The 27975-nt window shown below is 43.3% G+C and overlaps 1 protein-coding gene across 10 annotated transcripts in view; it reads right to left on the minus strand.

Moving 5' to 3' along the window:
• LOC107273170 (SAM and SH3 domain-containing protein 1) overlaps positions 1-27975 on the minus strand; it is a 181574-nt gene that overhangs the window by 46250 nt on the left and 107349 nt on the right. The window lies entirely within an intron of this gene.

The following is a 27975-nucleotide window of genomic DNA, read 5'->3' on the forward strand; positions in this document are numbered from 1 at the left end:
CTGCTCCAAACACCTTCCTTCACTCGTTACTCGAAAACTCTCACCTCCCGTCGTAGGAGCTTTCTTTCATTTTTCTCCGTAAAAAAAAAAAAAAAAATACAAATAGGTGTTTTATAATAATTGAGGAACCCTGTCGTCGGGCAAAGAAAAAATTTTCGGCTGCTCCTTCGTCGGGCATTGCACTCGCCATTAGTCGTGCTCCCCTACCCTAACCCTATTCATCTCCACCCTCATTATTTACATATACTTCATTTGCTCGCGGATAACATCCACTTCTCGGAGAAATTTAATTTGCATCCCCCTGTCACCCGCGGTCTGCAGTCTACCTGAGCGACGATCTGAACTTCTTTATTCCCACGAAACCCAGTCTGAGCTCTCCCAATTAAAGGCGCCTGAGCGAGCAGAGATAACGGAAGGCGACGCATCTCTGTGTCTCAACGTGCAAGACCAATCGAATGCGAATATCTGTCAAACGTAGGTACCGAACCGTATCGATAATCGTACCTGTATAATAAACCAGCAATGCTTCGCCAGTTCCTCCCTCAGACATTTCTATACAACGATCATCCAACGCAGTCTCAAGAGGATATACCCTTTATTTGCCTTTCATCGTCTTCGTATTTCTTCACATCCGCGGGCACGAGCCCCTTTTCTCTTACGAGTCCTTGACCAGGTATAAGGGAGGATCGTCCCCTAGATACGCGGCCTCATCAGTGACACGATTCGGCTAGAGGAACGATTAAGTGAAGAAATTGTACGAGGGGCCGAAACTCCAGCTATGAGGGGCTAATAGTGTTCTGTCTTGCTGAATTCTGGAGAGTACGTTACCGACCCCTGTGTATAGTCGAAAGAAGGTTACTCAGGGTGAAAGGGAGATCTTGTGGACGAAAAAGGTAGGCTCGGCCTAGGGTCCAGGGGTGACGTACTTGAAAGGAGCACATAACCAGTAAGGAAGGCTGCTGTGGGGTAATGTACGCCAGACTGGGCTAGAAGGGGCATGTCGTAGCAGTGGTCGTCCCTTTTCAGCTTGCAAGCCCTACTAGGATTTCGGCACTAAGCTTAAGAACACCGCCTTAATCTCTGCTTGTCCAACCAACCTTGTCTCACTACCCTTTTCCCCGTTTTCCGTCTCCTTCCCACTAGACTTACTGCCCTGTCGTATGTCGCAAGGTCCTCGAACTTCGTCCTCGTGCTTTATGCCGTGCCTCTTGTATTTTTCGGTTTTTTTCTTTTCTTCCCCTTAAAGTCATCACGAAAGCACAGGCTTTTACTTTTTAATTTTATTTTACTGCCGTTCTGGCCTTTCGGGAACGTATTCTGCTTTTATCCTCGGAAACACCAAAAACTTACCACACTATAGACACAGTAAAAGTTGGAGATTAATCTGAAAGCGTGCACAAGTACTGTTCGTATATTTATCAAATTGTAAAGATACATTTTTACAGCAATCATTGATTATACAAGAGAATTTTTAAACCTCCCGGGAAAACTCGGCAATTTCCAAGGGTCGAAGGGTTTGGTACCTTTAGTTTCCCCTGCTGTACCGGGCTACGTTTCTGAATGCAGATCAGACCTGCACGTGTTACGAATAACACGTCGATGTTCCTGAATTTCCCTATGCATATCGTTCCCGACCTCATAGCACGGGCTATGTGGTACGACGTCAGTAGTATCGTATGTATACGAAATTTAAAAGCGATGCCTCACAGGTTACAGACACGTTAATAAATCCATTTGATGGCGGTCCCCCGATAAACGTTTGAGTAACGATACGTGTAAACTGATGGATCGTCACTCGGTGCCGGCTTCGACGCTGAAAAATGACAATGTCATTCGCGATCGGCAGAACTCCGCGAGTAGAACCGACAGTTACGTCACACGGATAAATTGATAATCGCCACGGACGCTTCGTTTCGTCGAAGCGAATCTTCGGGACGCAGAGGAAGATTGCGCTTAGCGAAAGGGGAGAAAAGTGTTTATTGAGGAGAACTAAAAACAGCTTCACTCGAAGGGTGCAGCTGTCAGTATCGAAAAGGAGTGTTGTGATTATGAAATCACGTGAAATATGATTGCGCAACGAGGACGTTTTGCTTGCTGACAGTTACGTGGATGGGACTTGTCTTGACGTCGGTAAATTTTAATCAGGAAAATGCTTCGTCCAATGTCTTGATGTGACAGCCGCGATGGGAAAAGGGGGGAGAGAGAGAGAGAGAGAGAGAATACAATGGAGGTGGAAGAATGGACGAGTACGAGAGAGAAAAGAAAAAAATAGTGGCGTTTCAGTGGAATGGGAATGTAGAGATGAATTGTAGTATTGTCAAGTGTGCGAATGCACCAGGGAAAAAAGCACTATTGTCAGTTTAGCACGCTCTTCCCGGTGCAGAACGAGCGGCATAGTTAGGCGGAAAAATTTAACGGCGCGCATCAACTTGCAGTGTTGCGACTAGCAGTGCGGTGCTACGAGCACAGATGGCACCTCGGTCGCGGCATTCCGGAAATTAACGCGAAGGTAAAATGTAAAACGTGAAAGAACAATTTTAAGACGTCTGGATGAATTCACGGATTATGATTGGTCAGTGGTTCTCTGTTGTTAACAATCGAGTCAGTGTATAACTGGTCTTTTGATATATTACGATGTTTTTAACGCCTATTTTTCTGTAAGACTGTGAGACGTTTTAACGTAACTTTATTGCTGGTTTCGAGCGTATAGGTACGAGGAACAAGGATCTTTTATTTCAGATAGCTACGTGAAGTTTCTTCAGTTTAGCAATTTATATAAATCAGAGCACTGCGGATCGATTCTAGATAAAAACGTATGATGAATAGAGATATATAGTGTATATAGTGTATAGTGTATAGTGGGTGGGTTCGTTTTGTTCCAGAGCTATTACGATTGACGCGATGAATAAGTCAATGGCAGCGCCTTTGTTTCCCTTTTGTCGCACGATAGATTCTTTTCGGGTGGAATGGAGAGACAAATTCGATATTCCAACTACGTTCCGTCCCTCGCGGTGGCAGTTTTAACAATTAGAATACCAAGTCGAGACAATTTCATTTCTCCGAATGGGAATGAAATTGCGTTAAGCCCCAGAGTTCGGTCGTTTCTTCTTGTTTTAATTCGGCGCTGGAATATGAAATTAGTCCTGACCCCTTTCGACAGGAAATTGATTGTGTCAATTATGCAGATACCGTAGAAAATCGCTATCGCCCATACACGGTTGCAAGGTATGAAAAGTTTATACAAAGAATATGACAATCCTCCATTCCCATCTCCCTGGCAAATACGTATCTCCCATATATCGATAACACAATATCTCAATAATCTCAAGTTCCAATGACTGCGCAATAAATACAGTCGACCCGAGTCTCGTCGAGCCATAATAATAATAATTACGTTTAAAAGTCGGCAAAGCTGAAATCTCACGCGTATTTTAAACTCGCCCTTAGGCAAGAACCTAATAATATTAGACCGCGGAAATTCGTGAGCAAACAATAGTTAATTAAAAATGATATACGGTACATACGTAAATGACGACTTCGCCTTTATACACGTATATACATATATACGCACATTCCGTTAACTTGTATATTCAGAGTTCCTAACGTAATCTTAGACCCTCGTCAAAGCTGCTACCCAATACGTGTATTTGGAGCATTTCCAAGATCCGATGCACATTACTCCTCTAGTTAATGTCTGGCGACTAGTTTCCATGGCACGTCTGACCTGTCACTGGTCATTTCCACTGAAGTACAGTCAGAGCAATTAAACTGGAGACGACGTCTAAGCATCCCATACACCTATAGCACCGTCTAAGCTCAATTCTGATGGACCAATAATGTAGCTTAATCAAATTGTACGAGAAGCGCATTGTTACTGTACTTGAGTTTCATATTGGATCTTTCGTACATAAATTGTCAATTGACATTGGAGCGCGTGACGAAATAATTTTTGCGCCTCGTTGCGCACCGTTGCCTGTTGGCTTTCCTATGGTGGACTATCAAACGATGATTTTCATTCGTATTATGAAACGAGGATTAAAGGCGGTCGTAAGTATAGGCTCTGGGCTCGATTGTGCAATGGTACTGCAGAATGAATAACTGGGGACGCCAGTGATGCCGGCGTCGTCAAAGCAGGCACAATGGAGCCGCAATGGAACAAGTCCTGCTGTGCTTATGCGGCCGATTCCACTTGCGTGCTGGCGGCAGTTTTGCTGAAACGGTGACGGACACGGGCAGGTCACGGTGTTGTAGGATTTTTGTGGTGATGCTGGGTGCAACTTGGTAGGGGCGGGGGCCCCCTCTCGCCGCCCCTGGTCAGGTGAGACCTTCATGGTGATGTAACCTTATACTTGGCTACGTTTGTTAATGGAACTCTTGGTGACAACGTTGTACCGTGAAATGTCGCGAAACGAGAAAGCGACGAGTAATTGGATATCCGAGGAATGAAATGTTTGGAGATTTGATATAAATGCTATTTGCGATATCTTACTTAGCGACTGAAAATTCAACAAAAGAATTATTATACGGTATACCTGCTATAAGGAGCGTAATAAAGCTGATGTCAAAGAGGGATGCTTATTGGGTTGGTTAATTATAATGGTTTTTTGTATCTTTGTTTTATCGTTGTTAAAATTAATTTTTAATAAAAATTGCATCGCCGGTCACAGATTTATACGCGAAATCTCTTGTAACGATTGACGGTAGATTGATTAATAAGCTGAAAGACTTAATGGCGAATACTAAGTAGGTAATTAGCTCGAGAGATATCGCTAATGTAAACATTAATTAACTTATACGAGTACGACAGATGTACAGAGACTGTATATGGACTCCTTAGTCGGCGTAATGACATTCAGTTGGAGTTACACCAGGAGCGACGTAATACTTTTTTCTTCCTTTTTCTTTTATCTTCTTTTTTTTTTTAATTCATGTGCCTGGTAATAAAATTTAACACGGAGCGCAATGCAAAGCTACTTTGGCACTGCACAACTCTTTGTACGGTTTCGCCAAGGGAATATAATGAGAGAACTGCGTCATACCAGACCCAGACGTCATCTCATTAAAGACAACTTCACTCGGTTCTCAAGTTTGTAATTTTAATTAGTCAAAATCCAATTGAGTTTCGTGTTGCGTCGCGTCCCTCTCTGTTATCGCGATCGGTTAAAACTTACGAAAGCGAAACGATTCAATTGTTCGTAGGATACTCGAAAATGGATTCGAAATAGACAGTCTCAGCATCCGTATACCAATAACGTGGATAGGTTTACCGTAATGTATTTTGACATGTGGAAAAGCTTTATTGAGTCTGCGAAAAGATATGTAGCCTGACTACAGTAATAATAAATGTTAAAGATGAATAAAGTCCTAAAATATGGATGAAGTAAGGGACTTAAGAAAAAAAGCAATTTCGTCGTAAACGAAAGAAAAAAGCACACGAGCACCAAGCGACGTCAGCTTTACGATTTGTAAAAGCGAACAATGCGACTTAAGGAGTCTCGTAATAAGTATAGCAGACAATTAAATGGGATCAATTGTTCTTACTATGACTCGAGCATCGTTTTCGCGAAGGAAGGTAAAACCAAGCGACACGAAGCACTCGAGCACGTGTCGTTGAACCGAATGGTCGGCTCGAAGCAAAACCAATACGTACATGTGAGACGAAGTCTGCCATTAAAAATAGACACAAGGAGTGTTGGTTTTGCAAACACGTAAAGTGAAGAAAAAAAGATGAGCGAAATCTTGAGGAATCCGATTACGCCCTTAGGCGGCAAAGTATATACATATAGGAGAATTGTACCGAATCAGTTTCAGTCTCACGTAGCTGATATTCTGCACCACGTTCAGCCAACCTTCTCCAGGGGTGAAGAAAGCCCGAGTAGGTAGTGAGTATTGAGTACTGAACCATAGTGCCTTTCACTAGGTTGGTACCTGTATAACGACGGCTTTGAGGTCGGTCTGGCTTTCGTGCTGGAGATGCGATACATATCAGCCACTGTGCCGTTATTCAATTTGTAGCTGGGTCTTGTTGATTGTGCACCTAATGCCATTACTCTAGTCGCCACCTTACATAGAAACTGTTCTATTGCTCGGTAGAAAAACAATGCATCTACACTCATCTCCTGGCCATATACAGTCTCAATCGAATTTTCGAGAATTGCTGTACTTTATAATTTCCTGACGTATATGATATCACGAATCAAATATGTATACATATATATTGTATATTGAGAGAAGAAAAATAATAAGGCTCTTTTAACCGCAAAAAAACTCGTTCTTGAAGGAATGCTTAAAAAACAACGTTAAACTACTATGGGCTAACCAGGTTGGGTTGGGTCAGAACATATGTAGTGACGAAAAAGGTTCCTGTGACACAATGGTCACCGCTGGGGCTCGAGTCGACTGGTTGTAAAATTTGAAAAAAAAAAATGGCTACGAAATAAGAGTATAACGAGGGGCTGGCATATGGTGCGTCACATACGTGAGCACGTGGTGACGTATTTAACCTTGACTCCAAGTAGTAGGCAGCGTAACAAGGTAATTCCCTGGTTGTTTGGCGAGCGATGTAGAACGAGTAGGTGAATGGGTGAGCTGGCTAGGCACGTGCCACATATATGTACAAGGTAGTTACTACGGCCACGTGTGAATATGTGAATGAACGGCGAGAGAGCACGTGTGGGGTCATGTCTGACAGGATTCACACGCACGGCCAGTTTCTGCGTTCGGCGTAATTTTTGCTGAGACACGATCGTAAGTATTTTTGGGTTTTGAGTGAGCTTTTTTGTGAAAGCGACAAAATGGTTAGGTAATTATAATATTTTGATCTGGACACTTGCGGTGGTGTCGAAAAACTTTTATTTATAAATATTCTTCGTGAAAATCAATCGTAACATGGCAACCGTGCGCCATTCGTGTGTGGGATTTCCATCTGATTCCTGATTATATTTTATGATCATGATTATGAAACTGGAGCGACGCGATACATCGAGGAATTATATTATTCATAGGAGCATCGTTCTTCGTCAGAGATACGAACTTGTGATTCTGCTTAGGGAAACGTGTAAGCTGCATACTAGATTTATCGGCGAGAGAACGATATGTTATTGTGCACAGGATTGCATAGTGACAGTATGGTTTAGTCAGACTGTATTGTACAGCCAGTGGATATTTATGTGAAATGCTTGAGGCATTCGCCACTACGAATGACAGACAATGAAATTAATGCATAAAAGATATAGCTCGAGGAATATCGCAATAAACTTGTATAAATAATTGTATTCGTCAAGAGAAGAATATGCTCAGAAATTCAACCGGGAAAATCTGTAATATCTCTACTTGGAAATACCTCTCCCGCCTCGCTTACGAAAATAACGGGAACTCGAGCAGGCAACAAGGTATGCTACTATCCGGCAGGCAAACAGGCAAACAGAAGATCCGGGCAGGAGGAAGGCTAGAAAAGCACTTTCCACTATTTCCTGGAGGGACGAGTGCGCCTGAAGGTCCATTCGTTACCCGGGACGTTTAAATGGTTAATTTTTACGCCGACGATTTTTACTTGGGTTTTTGCCCACTCCGCTTTAATGTAAATTTATTTCTACGGAGTTAATTACGCGACACTAATTTTTCGCCAACTTTGTTCACGGCGCGTACTGTACCAGCTTACCATACAACTTTCATCTTTAGTACCGTTTCAAGTCAGCCTTATTGAGGCTATCTCGCAGATGTAGAAGTACCAAGGAAATTTCAATTTCCTCAAAGATCTCCAGCTGACCGCCAATTAGCATTCGTCTTTACGTCTTCTTCGTGTCACGATCTCCTTTCACCCGGTATAATTATTCGTTAAGACTTTTTTGAAAAGTTCATCCCCACCAGCTACCGAAACACATAAGAAACCCGACTAATAAGTTCATTTGGATAACTTCAAAGAGTTCAACTTGATCCCGCAGCTCATAGGACGTACTCAGCACTGCCATAGTCCGTAAAATCGCCGGGATTAATAAAGCGATCGAAGATCGAGTGTCTCGTAATGAAAGTAAGAAGAAGAAAAAAAGGAAAAGGGAAATGGCCAACTGAAGAATTCCTGTCGCAGTGTTTGAGGCGGAATTGGCGAGTTTTTTTTTATTCTCAAGGCAAGTTCTCAAACCTGGCCAGGAGACGTCATTGTCTCTGGAATGAAAAAGGCGCACTTGGTCGCAGATGCTCCTTTCCTCGGTGAGTCGCTCCTACTTCGTTTCCTCCTTTCATTTATCTTTGTTGACTTCTTTTCTTTTTCTTTTTCTTTTTTTTTTTCTTTTCCTTCCTCCGTCGCAATCGTCGTGCGCGAGCTAAGAGTCGCTGTACACTCGCCAAGAGCTATAGGTACATCCCGTTAATTGCATTGCACACCGGCCGAGCCTGAACAGAGAACTTATCCAAACAATACCGCGCCAAGTAGATAATAGCAAATTAACCCAGTTGAGATAGGGCAATTAGGCGGATACGAGGTCCTCGCGTGGCATCGTTACATTTATCTTTGTTTGCCGTGAGCGCCTTGAGATTTCGCAGCTTCGAATGGAGACGCGACATTAATATTACTTAAAAGCCTGGACAGTCTGTATGTACCCGCACGCATTTTGTCGCGGCTTTAAAACGAGCCAAGATTTCCCGTTGCATTCTTCGGTGCATCGGTGCAATCTGGCTTATGCAACCAAGCGTCCCAGCATCCGGGTACTGTATCGAACTCAATCTAGTAAGTAGGTTACGCGCTTGAGAAACCGCGAGAACTTCATCTATTTCTATGCAAAAAGATCACAAACCAGCTCTACTCGCTTTGACGCGTATGGCGTTGTGCTGCCTTTTGAAAATTTCTCTACGTGTAGCACAACGTTCCCGAGTACGGAGTGTTTCGAGCTTAGAGATAGAGAGAGAGAAACAGAGCGAGCGATAGAATAGGTAAAACACTTTTAGTCGCGAGGACAAGTGCATTTTTTTCCTCATACAGAGCAGCGTGTCGCAGAGACGTTTTCATGCTGGCGACGTGTACAGAAGAAGAAGAGATCGAAATATGCGACGGGGTATGGGCTGCCCCGGGGCGGTAAGGGGCTTTCTGGCTGGCTGGTGGGTTCTCAGGGTAGGAAGTGGGTGGTAGACTTGAGAGGGGCCGCGGGGGTTGGAGAGAGCGGGGAAGGACGGTTGCAAAGGGCGAGTAGCATAGGCGGGGTAACGTAGGCGTAGCGATGATACGTGCGTAGAATAGCCCCGGCGGTTTGAACTCCTCGGAGATTTGGCTCGGCGAGTAAAGGGGAAGCTTCTTCATCCCTTTCTCAGTCTCACCCCCGTCCAGACCTATATGTCTCTGTCTGTGAGTCTCTCTCAGTCACCCCTGTACCGTTTCTCCTGCGACTGCTATCCTTTCTCTCTTTCCTATCCATCCTTCCCAACAATCCTTATTCTCTTTCTCCCTCCATCTCATCAACCCCTCAGTGGCGCTCTCGCACTTGCACCCCGACGCTGCGATGGTAGCGAGTATAGGTGCGCGAACGGGGATGACTACCCTCGGGGCAACAATCTTAAAATATCACCCCGCGGTGCCGTGGCATGAGTTATCGCGGTATTTAATCATCCCCAATAAGCTCCATTCCGCCCCTTCTCCTTGCACCCTAGCTTTTCTCTTTTCGCGACCGGCCTCCAAGAACTCGACGGAATGATCCACGCGATCATTAGCGACCACCCCCCTTACTCTGGCACATGATGAAATTCGAGTTGATACCGTCATCCCTCGTATCTACGTATCCCGCATTCCATCGTTCTTCTGTAAATAAAAATCGACTGATCGACCTAATGTCGTTGTATACCCATTTTGGAAACGGCAACACGTGTTTATAGGGCTGGAAAGTGAACGTATCTCCAAACCAGGATTGCCGCCGTTATCTAAAATCCTTCGAGAACCTTTAATCCATTCGCTTGTGCAAATTCGATCAGAGCAATCCTGCAAACGTATCCAGTCGAATTTATTTGTCCTGGATTTTTCTTAGAACACAAAGGCGGTGCTGCTGCTGATCCACTGTGTAAGAGGGTATCAGGGGCTAAAGTAAGCACAACGGCTATGGAGGATGAACGAATTCAGCAGAGAATATGAGATCCTCAGGACCGTTAAATTCAAACTGTAAAATCAGGTAGACTACCTTAGCTAGTAGGGGTTGGCAAAGCTTTGCATCCCTAGTGGTTTCGGGATATCGAGCGCAGCCTTAAGCGAACGAACTCGGAGGGAGTTTAACCTTCGATGTACATACTTTACTATATACGATTTAATAACCTAGTAATACACAGCGTTATGTACGTCTATGTACTTATACATCATAAGATGTTTCTATGCAAGCAACACGTTAGAGCTCAAAGGGAATTCTAAGAGCGAGTTGAGAAACAATAAACTGGTAACTAGTCAAGAATCTGAGGACTGGTGGATAACTACACTTACATAGATACGAAAATCCTCTGCACTATATTTGAAGGAGACACGCTTAATAATCCTTTTAGTTGGAAAACCAGGAAGGTAATATATATATATATATATATATACAGCTACCAGCAGGAAACGCTCGGAAGTCAGAAACGCAAAGTTGCTCAGTAAAAAAATACACGGTCGAGCGTTATTTTGAATAAAGTCAAAAGTTGCTTGCGGGGTAGTAGCCTTATCTAATTTAAAACTAAAAAAGACTAGTGCGAAAGACACGTGAGAAAACGAGGAATCACTTTTTTTTTATGGTATACATAGACGACCAACATGGTGGGAAAGGAAGTGACTTTATTTGAAAAACGACGGCGGTGAGTGGAGGGGTGTATATCGTAAAACTTGAAAATAAAAAGAAAAGTAATAAGCAAAGAAGAGGCTGCGCATCTTCACGCCGAACGAAGTCGCGAAGCGGATGGCGTGGCGTCGGGACACTGAATAGGATGGCGTTAAGCCAATGTACGCGAGCTGATGCTGGCTCCGCCGGTCCTATTGCCTGCGCCATCCAGCCACTGTTACCAAAGTCTCTAGTAGCTATAATAGGAAAAAAGAGCACAGCTATCCCGGAGTTCTCGACTCCTTCGGGATCCTCGTGAGACGAGCCAAAGAGACCGTCTCGAGGTTATCCTGTATTTGCTTCTGTAGATTCGGTCAGGACGAGTCTAACACGTGTGAATTTATTTGCCGGGTGCAAACTCACCATGGCCCATGTTCCCAGCGCAGTATGCGCCACCGACCCCATATGTACTTCGGATACCTTCCCCGTATGTAATATACTATATTTATATAGAAGCATGTAGTATATATGTCTACGATCCAACCCAGCCACCAGCCCCTCGTCCTTACGGCTCGATTCTTTCAGCTACTTCGCAAAAGTTTAGGTGTCTGCACGCGGATAGACGTAGAATTTCCCCCGTGAATTGCCGACGGATGTATAACGATTCTTCAAAGGGTATGAAAGTGTCAAAGCCAGTGATTCGACAGACATAAAGCATCCGACACTTGTTTCCATGCATAGACCATGTAACTTGCACGACGATCAAAATTATCAAATACCTTATCAAAATTTTTCAGTAAATTTTTTTCAAATTATAAGTGGTAGATATCTGGTTAAGAGGAATGAAACTTCTTACAGACGACTATATATCCAGGCTTCATTGCTTCTATCAAGAGATGATCCTCTTCGTTCTTGGATCGCGAAAACACAGTGACACAGACTGTCGTCTACGGTTTCTATGAGTCCTTTCAATGTTAACTTGTCGTGCATTCACGAATCTCGTCGCGTAGCAGTTTTTCAGGCTGGCAAAGGAATCTTTGGGTCTATGCTTGGTCTAGGGAACGACGGGGAACATTAATCACTCTATTGACCCTGGCTTAACTCATAGACAAGATGGTTAAAAGCACGCTGGTTACCAACGACATTGCCTTAAGGGACGTTCGATGGCCAATAATTTTTCCTTGCCATGTTAGGCGCTCTGGACAGAAAAAAAAAGTTAATCGACTCCCTGTGCCCTGAACGTCCCTATTAAACGGTGAAACATGTGTTTGGTGAAAGGAAGAGGAATGAGGTCTATCCTTTGTGTCAGTAATGTATGGCTATATTGATTTCACGTTAAAGACGAACTTGGTTGCAGGCTACCATGCTGTACAGTGTGTTTATGTACATTTTCAATAATATTAAAGATACTTCCTGAGATCATGGATCATAAAAGGATTTACTACTGCGCCTGCCTTCGGCATGGAACGAGGTGATAAGTGTGGCGTATTGATCTTTCTTTTTAATGCATTTCTCGTTACGGCTTTTCGTATATATACGGTATAAAATAAAAGTGGTAACAATGATAACGTTATTTCTGGCAATATTCGTAATTATCGTATATGGAAATACATGAGTGATATCAATAAGAAATTATTACGTATCATTGATATTTTATGTGTCCTTTCGCTCAATTTTCTGATTACTGAAATATCGAGGCGTATGCTTTCAACTATTTCGTTTGATTTCTTCGAGAAATACGTTATGAAGTTCCTTTCATGAATTAATACCGAATTCAAGGACGAAACGATATTCCGCACAGGTTATGGGTCGCTGATAAATGTAATCTCTTCGTCGAAGGCTAAAGTTTCCCTCACTCTTGCGCATGGTCGTTGATAGGTGAGCGCAAAAGTTTTTAATTCACTATCAAGATGCAAATTTTCTTGTCCGGGCCAAAGCAATTTATCCATCCTTTGAGGTCGATGCTACTTCCCTAAGTAGTTTGAACGCTTAACTTTTATACCAACGTGAAAAGCCGATAACACCAAAGTCCACACCGAGTGAAAATACTGTTTAGATATTGCTTGGCGTTGCAATGCCACGAGAAAATCCTCTTTGCAGATGGAAGAATGGAGTGAACGGTAGACCACGGTTCATATGGATACGAAATTTGTATACTATACATACGAGACTGGTACATAGTTTGAAAGTGTATATATAGGTATAAATAGGTACACTCCTTAATACTTAACCACGCATACAGAAGGGTTGATGCTTTGACAATGTCCCAAAGATAGGATAGGGGAACTCTGGACCCCTCATGTAAGTAATACCGTATACGTAGACACCCTATATAAGCATAGGGTCTTTTGACTAGAATGAAAATGGTCGACTGCATGAAATCCAGAGAGAAGGACTATTTTAATCAGGTGCACCTAAAGGTGCATTCTGCGGGATGTTATCGTCGGTAAGTTAGCCAGCTCGAAAACCGCATTTAAACGAAGGGCATATTTTGGTTTCATTAGCGCCCCGACGAATTTTCCGGGAGAAACGGGGGATGGGTGAGTTCGCCATAGTGGCTATCGGTATATCCTGGCATGTATTTACGTTGCTCTGGGGTCCGCGGACGAAATTTGCTAAACATATTATCTAGGCAACTCGCGCGTGGTTCGGGATGGACAGACTTTTCGGTGCTACTCCCAAGTCGTAGATTATTCATTAAAGGGATCTCATTTATAAACTCGACGTCATTTCGAAATTTAATACGCAGTTGTTCCATAATAACGTCCCTGTAAAATTAAGCGTGTTCGTTAAATATTCCGCGCGACCTTCCTCCCATACGATTTTACGGCCGTCAAGATAAATAATACGGTAAGCCATATGTATAATTGGGGTTTATGGATATAAACTTGGAAACAGAAAATTTTTTTATTCACAATTTTCACGATTCTCCGGATTTCGAATTGGAGTAAAAAAATGACGAGCTAAGCGCACCGCCATCTAGTCTTTAATATGTCGCGACGTATGCGCTTGGACTTTTACGCAAATTCCACTTTAATTAGATCGGGCAAGGAAGAATGGGTCAGTTTAGCACTTGCCAATGGCGGTTCCTCGTAAAATGAAAATATTCACGAACTCGTCGTTTACGGCGGGTCGAGTAAGACGACGCCGAAAGGACGTCAGGGCGTCTACAAAGTGCGCGTTTAACTCGGAGCTTTAATTGCAGCTCACTTTTCACCGGGAACTTGACGATCCATAAAGGTTTATGATTGGCCAAGATTACCACGTGAACTGTGTCATTCGCTGAGCTATTCGCGACCGTGCCTCTCTTCCCTCGAACGTTTCGTTTAAAGAATTGAAAAGATAACGGGAAATGATAAATGGGGATGAGACGTATATATATATGTATATAAAAGATACCTGCAAAACTTTAAGGACCCGTAAAGACGCGTCCCTGGTAAAGTTATCTTTAAGACGTCATACACCAGGATATATCGTTTCCTTGGTAACGCACTGGCACAGTGCTGTACACCAGGTCGTTATAACAATTACCCTACGCGGAGAGTCATGGCTGCAGCTTCTATCCACGAGCGACTCTTGCTTTATGCCCGGAAACTCTACCGGCTCGATTTGCATAACCACCTCAGAAATTACAGACGCATACATTATGGCCTCGCATTGGTACGGGATACGTCCGATACTAATTCACTTGGCTCGCTATTAATTTACTAAATACGACGCGCCGTGGGTATTAAAAATCTTTTTAATCTCGCCCGTCGTATACCGTCCTCGTTGGGCGATTACGATCCGCTAACCCCTTTCTTTATACCAATTGAGATATACGCTACGGATCTCTTTGTCTCGTATAGAAACACCGAACAATATTGCTTGGGGTACAATGTTTTTCCATATGAAATCCCATAGAAAATTTAAACCGTGTGAAAATTTCAATCTGCACCGGTAATCTCATTCCCGCGTAATAGTATGTCTAACGGTGCTTCGTGTAATTCCAATAGGCATCAAAAATTTTTTTCGAAAATTCGGGATTAACGGAGTGATAAAAATACAAAGAGCGTATCTATATGTCGTCGTATGCGAAATTCTGATGATCGAGGAGTGGTTGTTTACGGTACAAGTGTACATGGATAGCAAGAGTTCGGCTCGCATTCTGAATGCAGTCAACAGGATAATAAAACCTAAGTAATGTCAGTACCCATAGAATTTCGATGGTTTTATTCGATCTGACGCCGGACCCCTCTCGGGAGACACACGCGCTCATTTAAATGCAAATCGCTTCGTCATTCGAAAAGCATAACTCTAATAATTCGATATCAACCCTCGGAATCTGAATAGGGGTAGCAGGGTAGCCGCGGGAGTGGAGTGGTGAGTTTCCCGAGATATTATCTACCCACGTTCAGAGTCAAACCCCTTTCCTGCTTATTTCACACGTGTGTGAGTACACGCCATGGAACATCGGGACGCCCGACCACAAAAGCAGACACGAGATTCAACTCGGTCTCATCTTTTCAAAGTCTGGCAAGAGAGAATTAAAATTTTAATATCAACTCCAAATTCGAGAATTCGAACTTTGAGTGAATTTTTTTTTCTCGCCGTCTACACAAGATGCGTTTTTTGCGTTGATGCGTTACGTATACACGTTACAATCGGCATACTTGATGGACGAGAAAATTGATATTTTAGAGAAAATGTGGATTAACGCTGTTTTAGTTTCCCTTATTATTATTATTATGCTTATACCTAACTTGCTACTCCTGCAGAATCCGGCTCTCTTTGATGATCCACAGTGTACTTATGCCATAAGTTTCCTTTGATAAAGCCTTTCGCGGTTCTAGTTGTTTGTTGACTCCCATCCTCCAATCAAGTAACGAGTATCTTCCGGGTTAAAGTCGAACTTGTTTTTCGTGAAAAGGAAAGCGAGCGATCCCGTAATAATTGAAGCGTGAAATTCATTTCCGTCATAAATTTCCGATTAGTCTCGCGTCTTAATTATATTATTCCCATTATCCGAGCCGAGGCATAATTTGTAATTACACCCGCTGTTAAAAGTGGATCGATGACACGGTTAGATAAGAGCAGATGCTTAATGGATCCTGTCATTTGGTTCCGCTTGCGTTCCGTTCACTCCCTCACGGTTTGTTGTTTGCCCAGCAAATTTCCCAGGGAGGAGCAATGATTAATCTCGCGAGGGGCCAAGCATCCCCAACGTTCCTGACCGTACCCATTCCTCCACATGCGTATCACCTACGTTCCATTATACCCGACCGTGACCATAATACGTTACAGCATCCCGCCGAAACTTGTTTATCGTCGATAAAGTCCCAACATTTTGCTTTATGATAATGCGTCAACGAGCCACTCCAATGGAGCTGGACCGGGAATAATTCCGAAATACGATATCATTATCCTCAACATATATGTATAAAAAGAAAAATTAATGAATTATACTCCCAGATATACATATCTATACAGAACATACTTATTCGCCTATACAAAAAAAAAAAAAACCTTATTCCGGCAGGAAGGTCGAAGGGGAAAAAGAAAAAAAAAAAGAAGCCAATAAAATAATAAAGAAAATAAGAAGCAGACGTAAAGCAGTAGAAACCAACGTGGAAGAGCTCAAGCCCATGCGGTATAAAAGTGTCCTCGTTACAGCAGTCGAAACCGTCTCGGTGCGCGTATCGCGTTCCACGTTAACTTTCAACGACGCTATTTCACCGTAAATGGAGTTTAGCGCTCTCACAGGGTTGGGTGTGGGAGCACTGGTTCACAAGAGCGCGACCCTGCGCCGTGTCACGGTGTACACGCGTGCTATTCGCCTCTATGTACCCGTAACGTGTATGTGTTCTTGACGTACGTTATATGATGCTTCTACGTACAGTGGACGTTTGTGGGCATAGCGCAGCAGTGGAGAGGTCAGAATGGAGAGTGGAGGTCATAACCTGTGCCTCCTAATTCATTTAATTATCTTAATGTAAAATTACGACTGGCGCCGTGCTGCACTATATGGACTTAGCCGGTTAACTTTATTCACACGATTTCGGTACGATAGGGACGGAGGCGTCGAGACGCATCGAGCAGCCCTATACGTGCATTTTCTTCGTATCAGTTGGATATCGTTAGAGTGATGTAACTGGGTGCCATTGGTACCTTCAGCCGTTTCTTTTCACTCTCGGGGACCATTCGACAAGAAACTCCCTCGGTCTAGGCTGAGGTCCTTTAAGTTTCCTACGGGTGTTTCTGGCTGATAAAGCGTATGAGGATTGTATGGGTGGGTAATAAGCTGGGTTCCTATGTAAATAACATTGGCTGGTTCTTAAGTCGGGCAACCCCTAAAACCTGCAGATCTACTATCGCACGGTATAAGAACGTGACTCGGAGACAGCTTAATGCGAATCGTGGTAGAGGCAAGAGGGGTCTAGGAGGTGGATGCATGGGGTGAAAACGGTGGGGCGAGAACGTCCCTGCAGTGAATGATGGAGACCCCCGAATGGCGGTCAGTCGTTAACGAAGCGCGTCGCACCCCATGAAACATGGAAGTCCGCGAGAGTAACGGGAGGGACTGTAACTTCGCTGCGGGTGCAAATAATAATGGATATTTTTACGGTTAGCCGGTAATGCTGGAAGAATGTGGGACCAATGACAATTAAGGTAGGTGAATTGGGGTAACGAAAGTTGTTATGCTTCCTCCAGCTCCTGGAGCATGACAAGTTACTCAAGCCCTGGTATGACTGTCGTTAAGCAGTCTATGCGGCTTGATGACTTTATTATTTTTTAAATATCGTTAACAATTTTAATTTCTATTGTCTGAAAAATTGTGTTACTTCGATATTTTTCCATATCAGGGAATTTGACGTATTCGCATGAAATTTTCATCCTTCAAAAATACCATGATTACTTTGTGAAGGGAAACTGATCTTTGTCTACCGAATCAGGAAATGTAATGCTTTGTATTTGAATATGGATTCGACAAATGGGTAATCGCGTATCCTTGTGTATGGAACCCTTGTCAATCTGCAGGCATCCCCTAACCTTTCAACAGGCCCTTTAATATCCGCTGTGCGAGCACATTATTTGCCTGATAAATAGCTTCGTTTCGGTATGCCAAGGCGAGGAAAGGTACGAGAATAGGGTTGTGCAGTGGGGTGGTAAAAAATTATGGGAAAAAAGTGATATTTCTAATATTTAGGAATTATTCGGTTAAACGGAAGAGTCGAAACAAAATAACGGGGTCCATTGGATCTGGTACTCGATTCAGGACGTATTCTACGGGTCGTAATTAGGAATGTTACGGTACCGCGTGAAAGGAAAAGAAGAAGAAATAAAGTTGAGGAGAAAAACGTTATTCGGTTTGCGAGTTATAACTATTTCTCCTGGGTGAGGAGCGTAGGGAAGGTTCAATGGCGAACAGTAAAGTTAACGTTGCTTTCAAAGGTGAGACGAAGCGCATTAACTTCGCTCAATCAACTCCAGAGACCACTAAGTCGACACTTCCCATTAACGGACTTAATATAGAGGTGCGAAGTACTAATAAAAGTATCCAAGTGCGTTAAGGGGCATGTTGACCCCTGGCGGCCATCTTGATTTTGACGTCTACGCGTATACGAAGAATATCGTTTCTCCTCGTGACGAATGAAATTTGCGATACGACTAAATGACTTTTGAGGAAAAAACAAAAATAAGAAAAAATTTCACGAAATTAAAAAAACTCCAAATACTCTTGTACAATTCACTGATTTCTTATCGATTCGCTCGGGCTGTTATGCCCGATAAAAATATCATACGCATATTGGTAGTATGTTTCTTCTTTTGAACTATCACCACAATGTAGATGCCAATAAATTTCGTACATTTTAGCACCTTTTTCGCAACAGATAACAATGAAATACAAAATAGCAATCTGACATAAAATTTTTTATGCGCATCGCACCGGAAAACACTACGCTTTTATCTTGGACATTCAGTAGTTTCCGTAAGGAAAATGTTACGGCAACGCAAATAAGTAAATAGGTTTAACGACTATGTAAACTTCTAAAGGCTTAGTTAGCACTTTGTTTTTTACAAGCAGTCATTCATACATTGTACATAAAAAATTTTTTTCATAAAAATTTCCCAGACTCCTACGTTCACGTATTATGAGTGCTGCCAACACAGAAAATATTGGCTGCAGGAGTGTTTGCCTTGAATGAAATTTTCATGAAAAACACCGCGCAGTGTATGGATTACGAAAATTGTTGGTTCCAACTACAAATGTGACTTTTCGCGCTGCGATACACGAGACAAAATGTTACGTGCTCGTGTAAATGCATAAAATAAAAAAACGACTGTTCCACGTCAACATAAACCTTTTAACGACCTATTCCCATAGAGTTAACACAGATAGAGCAGACAGGTGGACAGAGCAAGTCAGGGTGCAAAGACGGATAGCTAAAGGGTTTCAGCTATCTCTTTCTTTCTCATTATGAGCGAACGGACACTTCCACTTGCAGAGCAGCCTATGGCTTGTCTGCTCTATCTGTATTAACTCTATGCCTATTCCTCAGTATCGGATTGTTCGTGCGCTTCGCTTTCTTACAGGCCTGTAACCATGTTCCCTCCTTCACTCATGAATTCCCTTCTAGACCCTCGCATTGATCGTCCTTAGCGTTTACAAATGTAATAGCAGCTGAACTTCGCCTTAACAACTTTATTAATACCCACCACATCCCCGGAGGATATACATTAAACAGAACGTGATAAGTGCGAAACGCGATAATTATACCGTTAGAATTCGACACGGAAATGGCGCGCTTTTCAAACTGTCAAAACGCCCAACAAGATGGAAGCACGAAACACGAAGCCGTAAGGTATGAAAATTGCGTGTATCGTTAAGGCAGCGGGAAGAGCGAATCAGAAAATTCGCTATGAATTGCAAATTGCGAATTTTCGAGATCGACCGCGAGATTTTTGGGGGAGGTGGGATGAGACCTTGGCGGTGACAATTTGAACAGGCATCTCTTTCCCGTGCAACACGCAGAAGCCATAGACCTGCCGGCGAGTGCTGATGTATTTCGTCTCTTGTTAAGGGTCCACCGAGAAACGACGAGCGGATATTATTTGGCTGTTTTCCAGACACGAAATTTATCTGCAAATTCTCTTTGAACTGGGAATCATTAACAGCGGCACCAGAGGCGCAGAATTTCGCGCTCGCGCCCTCCCCCCCCCGCCCTCCTCACCACGCAAGCTCGAATTCGGCTTCAAAGAAGAGACGTGCAAATAGCGAGGGCTCATCGCATTTGGCGAGCGAACGGGGGTGCTTTTCGGAGAGAGTTTTGGCTGTTTTGGGAGCATCAGGGGGTTTTATAAGGGAGGTTTAGAAAGCCCTGCTTCGACGCTCCTCACAATTAATACTCAATGGGCCGCGCTAATCTCACCCCTCGCACACATCCGTCCCTTCCTACACCCCCATTCATCCATTTCAACCCCCTTCACATTCGAACAGATTTCTTCCTATCATTAACTTAATCGATTTATAGCTGCTCACTTACCCTATCCGGCAGAGTCCTTGAACAACTTCCTTTATCCTTACGAAACATCCCTGACGCACTATACTTAACAATTTGACTGACTCGATTGCTTAATGCGCGTCATTTGTAGAGCCAGTACGTCACGGTTATGGTTCTGTTTTTAATTATATAGAGAAGCGATGATATTCACAGTCCATGTCCAATGCTCGTATTTCTGGCTTCTCCCTGCAATCGTTTTTACCACGTCGTATATCCTATTGTTTCGGCAACCTGTGGCGAGTTACCGAGTTAATGCACATAGGCTATAAATAACAAATGAACATTACGCGCGGCGTGTAACTATGATTTATGGAAGTAGCACGGGATAATGCTGGTTAGCGAGGCATGACAATCCTACGGCGGCTGAAATACGATAAGCGCCGTATAAGATCTAATCCCGTTAGGGGATAATCTCGGTGACAGTGCGTTTGATTTTCGCTTGAAATTTTTCCAGATCCAACCGTTACTTGGCTGTCTTCCGTCGAGAAGCCATTCGAAGGTCGAACGTGTGCGGGACCCTGAGCAATTTCGATAAAGGATGAAATTCACTTCTTTTGTCATCCCCTTTGAGTGCTCGACTTTAATTTTTCCAGGACAATCTAGAAAACGTTATCGGAGAGTTCAAAGTCGTAAAGAGCTTATATCGCGATTATATCGCGAGGTTCCTTCGTCCAAGAGTACAGACGGGGGGAAGTGGAGTGTACGAAAGAGAGAGAGAGAGAGAACGGATGACAGTAAAAGTCTCTCTCTCTCTCTTGCGTCGTATCACGGATCGAGGAATTAAAAAAGGAGAAGACACATATTCCCTCTCCTGACTATTGCAAAAAAATTGCAGCGTGACGTTTTGAAAAACGTAGAAAACGACTGAAAAATCGAAGCAGACGATTCTCTTTGAGGTTGTAACGAAAGTCGGTTCTCCCTCTCTTCTTATCTTTCTCCTTCTCAGAGGATAACCGGCTTTCAGCTTGTCCTCGCGAATTCTCGGCAGTTCGACGTACCTACACGCGCTGCCGCCGAGCGTTCCTTCACCACTTATTCGCCCTCTCACGCGAAATACTTTCGCAAGAAGTTGCAAGGGCGTAAAGGCTGAATTCAATAAACGATACCCTCCGGCAACCGAGCAATATAATACTATATATACATATATATGTGTGAGCATTATGTGGGCTGGGGAGGCACGCAAAAAGTGGTCGGTACCCCACGGGTTCCTGGTACAGGAAGTACGTAACAAAAGAACAAGGGAAGTCTACCCACAATGAATAATGGATAGACGAAATATGCTGAATCTCAAACTGTAGGTACGGCCACCCCTTGCCTCCTTATGCTTTTGGGAGAGGAAGAAGATGAAAAAAAAAAGGGCACGATGAGAAGTCCGTTCGATATATATGTAGCGACAAAAAGCCACTCCTGTTTCATCCTGAGAGGAGAAAAAAGATGATGAAAAAAACAAGTTCTTCCGGGGGTGACGAGGTGGAAATTTCGTGTAGTCCGCCCCTGAACGAGTCACCGCGTCTCGTCCCCCCCTTTACAACCACCCGCAATGAGACCGTGTGAAATCTTCGAACTGGCTCGTGTCCCGCCTACCCACGTGTCCCCCATTACGTATGCAAACGTTTTATCCTCTGTTTGACTTCGCACGTAATTCGGTATGTTTGCCAAGCGTCTTTAACGACGTTCAATACTGGCTTAGGTATTAAAAGGAAGTCTCTGCCTGTCGATATGTATAATTTCATATTGAAAAAAATCCAGGGGTCCTCGTATACTTATCCATTCCCCAATAATACTTGTCAAATTTGATCTGCATACCAGTTTCATGATCCGATCAGATTGTGCGAATTTCCTTAGCTCAATTTTCCTATCCGAATGAAAATTCGCGAGTGCACTGAAGCTTTTCGAATGGTATACTCGAGCATCGTAGCCACTTGAGAAATTCACGAGTCTCGACCCTGCCTACTTTCTCTGGCGAATGTTTGAGTGGCACTCGGAGTGCTGTTAACCAAAGGACGATGAAAGGGATTAAAAGCGTGATCCCTTTTGGATTGGAGAAAGCCGCCAGGTACCAACCTACCCACCTATGCCAATTGAGAAGTGGCTGTTTTGGCGTTGCCCTCCTCGCCACAGGCGTTCCTTCCTTCACTTGGCGGCAAGTGACGACAGACTCAATTGGCGAAACTTTACTCCGAGTATTCAGTAGGAGCCTGCTGTATCCTATATGTAAACGCATTAGCATCGGTAGCTACTATACTGGCATTATTATCGGCTCGTGTAACCGGGACTGAAGCATCCTCGGTGGTGGCGGCTCCTTTTGCCAAGCAAATGAGAGTAATTGGATAATAAAATAGCTCCACTCTGGAACAATATCGGGGGACAAAAAATAAGGCTGCTGGTGGACGGTACGGGATGGAACGAAACGGTGGAATAAAAGGATTTGCGCTTTATAATCGTGAGACTGTCTGGCTGCGATGAATGAACACTGCGTTTAAAAAAGATTGGGTCTGCAGGATGGCTGGCTGGATGGCTGGATGGCTGGATGGCTGGATGGCTGGCTGGCATCGTGCCTGTTCTCTCTTTTACTCCGTTCCTTCTTCGCTGCCATCGTTGCATCGTATTCCGTCTATTTCTTAATGGACTTGCAAGCTAACTCGATCGAATACGTTTAATACGATTAATTATTCAAGCGGAATGAAAAACCCTGGCGAAAATTGGCTCTGGGTTTTGCGGCAGTTTGCAAATGGTATTGGGTTGTTTCATTTGGTCGTGTCACTTTTTGATTCGGGAAAGGAAAAAAAAAAAAAAAAAACATTTACATAGATGGACTGCATTCTATGGCTTTAGAACGTGCTTTATAGGTTATTCGGGTTTTCGAAATTTTTACGAAAATCTCCATTGCGGCTTTTAAAACGGGATAATATTTTGAGTACGGGCTTTTGAAATATTGATTCAACGATCAAAGTATGATTAAAACGTGAAAACTTGGTCGTGTGATACAAACTAAAAAAATATATATATATATATATATATATAACGTTTCTGGAGGAAGAGCCTGTTAAAAATCTGTTTCTGCGAAAAAACAACCCTGTCGTTTTCACGCCAGCAGGTTCCATACGTCCATTAGCGGGTGCATTAATGAAAAAAATACACTCCCACGTGAAACCGCGGTGCTGGTTTGATAGATGCACCCGTGACAGCGTAGTTAAAAGGCCGTCGAACTCACGATAACGGACTTGTCGTTTTTCACCTACGGATCGGTGCCCTCGTTCCGTCACGTCGACCGAAGTGGATACACGTAAAAATATAAATACACATATTTTATATTTATTTTTCAATTCCCCTTCAGATTTCCCTTTTATATACCATTCTTTCAAATCCTCTCGCATGCGACCAACCTCAAAGTTAAATGACACTAAATTTCAACTTGACCAAAAAAATCCCAAAGGATCTACGTGATTTCAGTTTCACTATAAAAAAAAAAACCGTCACTCGAGACCGTAGCCAACTATTTTTCTCAAGAGCCACGAGAGCATTACCGGGAGTCAGGATACTTTCAACTGAGAGGATGATTGGCTTTTCGTAAAAGAAAAAAAAAAAAACGGGTAAAGGCGAAAGGATTTAAACTCGAACAATACAGAGTCATCGATGGAAAAAAAAACGTGGAACTAAAGAGAAACCCCGTATTCCTATACGTCTTAATCCAAAGGGACGTCAAACGCCGTGATTGATCCACCCTCGTAACCTGCCCTTGTCGCAGGACCGTGGCATTTGTTGCATTTCACCCTCGAAAGGATAAAAGATCGACATAATAATGAATACGATATTTCATACAAAGAGGTTCCCCTTTAAATTTCTCCCCTACACCTCCCTTCCCGGCGAACACGCGTCCCAAGTACACGTTCACGGTCGTCACAGCATATAGACAGTCTACAAGTATGTACACATGAGTAAAATGCCTACATGAGGCCCTCTTCAGGCTCTCCATATGTATACGGAAGCCAGAAAATAGATATGCTGGGTATACATATATAGCTATATTAACAATGCACTAAGATAAGCAGTAGGATGGGTACAATACGGAAAGGGGATAGGGTAAGCGGTGGAGGGGGGGGGGGATCAAAGTTGAGGGACCATTTATCTTCCGTGCCACTTGAGTTAAGCGGATAAAACTACCCCCGGTGGCAGGAGGAATTTCTGCACCCGCCAGAAGAATTTACTTGCAGCCGCAGTCAAAGGGTTGAATTAAATCACGTTAACGACTACGAGCTCTGTACCTAGATATAAATATAAGTAGGTAGGTACCTTCATCACGCGTTCGTATACCTCAACCACGTGGACTTGATTGATGCGACTGATATTTCGTTACGGTACTTTTTTATTGTCGACCCACTTTTAATCGCCACGTTTCTTCGAATATATATAATCCAAGTGTCACCCCTTATCCTGAGAGTGGATTCTATTCGTGCGTATGGGACACACCTTGGATTTCCAGTGAAATTGGGAGTTTCGCGATAGTACCAAATCTATGCGGGAAGCAAATGCCAGTACAGGATGTAAGGTGGGTTAACACGGAGGACGTGAAACGACAGGCAAGTTAGGTTCTACGCTTGCAACTTTGTTTGCCAACATGCCGGTAATTACTGATACCGCTTTAACGCCTGCCCCATGTCCGGACTCGTCCTCACACCATATACACCAAACCTCTATGTGCCTCACTCTCGTACAAGTTCATACAATCTGTTTATACAAGCGGAAACTTCAGCCGAGGCGCCTGAACTCTCGCGTCTTCCTCGACGTTAGAGTATTTCCGGTTCATAGAATACGCTAATGCAGACGGACCGGAACGTTAATGAATTTCTGAATTTAACTGTCGTATCAATTTGTACCAGTGTATCCCCGCACATTGAGAATTATAAACGAACAAACATGCCGAGTGAAGTTGGTTTCAGTATTCGAAATCAGATAGACACGCTACTAACTTCAGCTGCTGCGTTTTCACTGAATAGCCCTTACAACTGTATATCTATATATGTACGTGATATTAATTGTACTTATATGCACAGGGTTATCAGTAAACTTTGACAGCATCGTATCACTGTATTTTTTTTATTAATAATTTTTTGGATAATTTCGTCTTTCTCCTAACTTCTATTCCTGTATTCCATTTGCTTCGGATTTTTCGCACGGTCAAGCCTCCCAGAGATTTTCTATCGGCGCACAGAACGAATCGTCGAGGGAGAGACGGTTTATCGTCACGTTCCAGTCGCTGAAAATCGATGGAAATTGAACTGATGCTGCACGTGGGAAAACGGATTCGTATTGACGTAAATTGAGAAATGGGCAAAGGGTCGTAGAGAAGAGTTTCGGGTCTTGAGAACCCTCCGAATCGTCAAGGTTCTAGCGTCTAATTTGTAACCGTCGGCCCCCTAAACGGGGGAACTAAATAAACATTGACTGACTGACAGCTCGAGGAAAGTGGAAGAACAAAGGGAGGGAAAATACAATCACTGTCACACTGTCATCTCTAGGCACAAAACGGTAACTGCTTATTACCCTCGACACACCATTGTGAAAAACACTAATGAATAATTTCGTATAATATTTATCGAACTTTTAATCCGCTACTAGGACAGAGTATCTTTCGAAATCACATTGTACACTCCGATAAAAAATTTTAACATGTACAGGTAATCTAACTGTATCTAGAATATATGTAGTCTATGGTACAAATATTTATCTCTTTGCCTGTCACGCAAAATCAGATAGATCCGTATAAAGCGAAGCAGTTGTTTCCCGATTGGAGATATTGAACGAAATATGAGAAAAATTATTTCTGATTCGCGTAGACGTCTTTGCCAGCGGATACTTCGTAAAGGCGATAAAAGTCGACGGGCGCAATCTCCTTGAGAAATAGAAAAATCTTGCAGTACTCTCGCTCGGTCGTTGGAATTCATTCGCGTTATCTGTAGTTAAAGCAAAACGTTCTGTCCACGGGTTCCCTTACGAGTAAGTTAACGAGGACGAGGATTCTCGCGGGTTGCACCGCGATAAGGAAGTACGCTAAAGTTCTTGGCTGGACTACTTCCTGGGATAGCAGCGACGACGAGTGGCCCGACTAAAGTTCACGTAGATAGGAGGAGGATTAGCCCGTCCTGTAAAGAAAGGGATACGAGGACATTCACGTATTCGCCTAAGTGTTTTGAGGAAGCTGTTGGAACGATACGGACTTCCGGATTGGTGGAAGGACATTACATTTGCATCATCCGGTCGGCCTACTTATTCGAAAAGGGTCGAGTCTACGTGGACCGGCTCAGAAGTAAAATTATTCAATTAGCTTAAAATCCTCGCTTCTCGCTAGAGCTTCCTCATTAAGACCGGACTAAGAGGATTTCCCCGAGGTAGATACTACGTGCTCCAAGAGAAGAACGGAAGAAGATCTCGCGGGCAAGCCAAACCTTGCGAGCGGTTAGACGGTTTCTACTCCGAGCCGGAACTTCCACCGAGTCCCGGAAGTGGAAAGTGGGAAGCACATTCTCAAGGCAACCCCCTCGACTATAGGAGTACAACCACCGGTAACCGACTGCAGTAACCGCGGCACGAGCGTTCGGGATTCCTTATGTAAACGGTTATCACAATAGCCGCGAAATGCAACTGCTGATAAGAAACTCGCGAGCTTTTCTCAGTTTTCCGCGGGAACTTCGCGGGTTGTTATCGCGGACTGTAGGTTGTAACGTTAAACTTTCCTTCCTACGGTGCTACCTTGGTACTAACGACGAGTTCTGGCAATTTTTATAAAAACATTCATACCGCAATGTATGTCTTTATCGTTATACCATGTACCAATGTATATATACATACCAGCCTCCCTTTATGATCCTCGTATGAATACGTGTTTGAAAATTTTATATGTTTTCGATATCGAAACTCGCCAGAGATATGGTATAAAAGTGCACAAATCCGATAAAGGAAATTGGACGAAACTCCAGGTAGCAAACTGCATGTAAAGTGCATCAGATAATTATTTAAGTTCGAAACTTAGTGAATCGGTGGAACGTAAAGAATTGGACTGGCACTCCGTAAACGCACTGCGTAAATTGCATCAGACTGAACACAGATAAACTTTCTAGGATCATTATTTGACTGAATTATTTGATGTTGAGAGAACAACTATTTACAGTTTGGTCAGCGGAATGACTGTTTCAATTAACATCATTCATTCGCGTTAACGGGTCTGTTTATACCTGACGATGAGCGAGCGCCTAATGCTTTTCACTTTACCAATTACTTTTGCTTCCGCACCACGATTAATACAGTCGAATTTTTTCTCAACCTTTCTCCAACGTTCCAATCAACGCGAAGGAAACGCACGTGAAATAGCTCTGAGGTTGATTCAGGAAAATCACAGGATTCCACAAGTATACCCACGATTCCATTATCCCACGGCCATTGACGTGCCACGCTAATTCTTCCAGCATGGAAATTCTCTTAGGTAATTAACAAAGGAATGCACCGGGCATTGTGCAACGTCTCGTAGGTCTCTCGAGGCAATGTGTCATATACAAAGGAAACCTTTATTCACTTTATTCTCCACAGCCTATCCTCTCTCTAATGCTTCACATCAACGTGAGCAACGTCAAAGTTACGATGAGAAATGATCTTTGATTACGGTAGTGCCAGTG

This window comes from Cephus cinctus, unplaced genomic scaffold (assembly GCF_000341935.2).
Source record: "Cephus cinctus unplaced genomic scaffold, Ccin1 Ccin1_scaffold0087, whole genome shotgun sequence".
Taxonomy (NCBI): Eukaryota; Metazoa; Arthropoda; class Insecta; order Hymenoptera; family Cephidae; genus Cephus; species Cephus cinctus.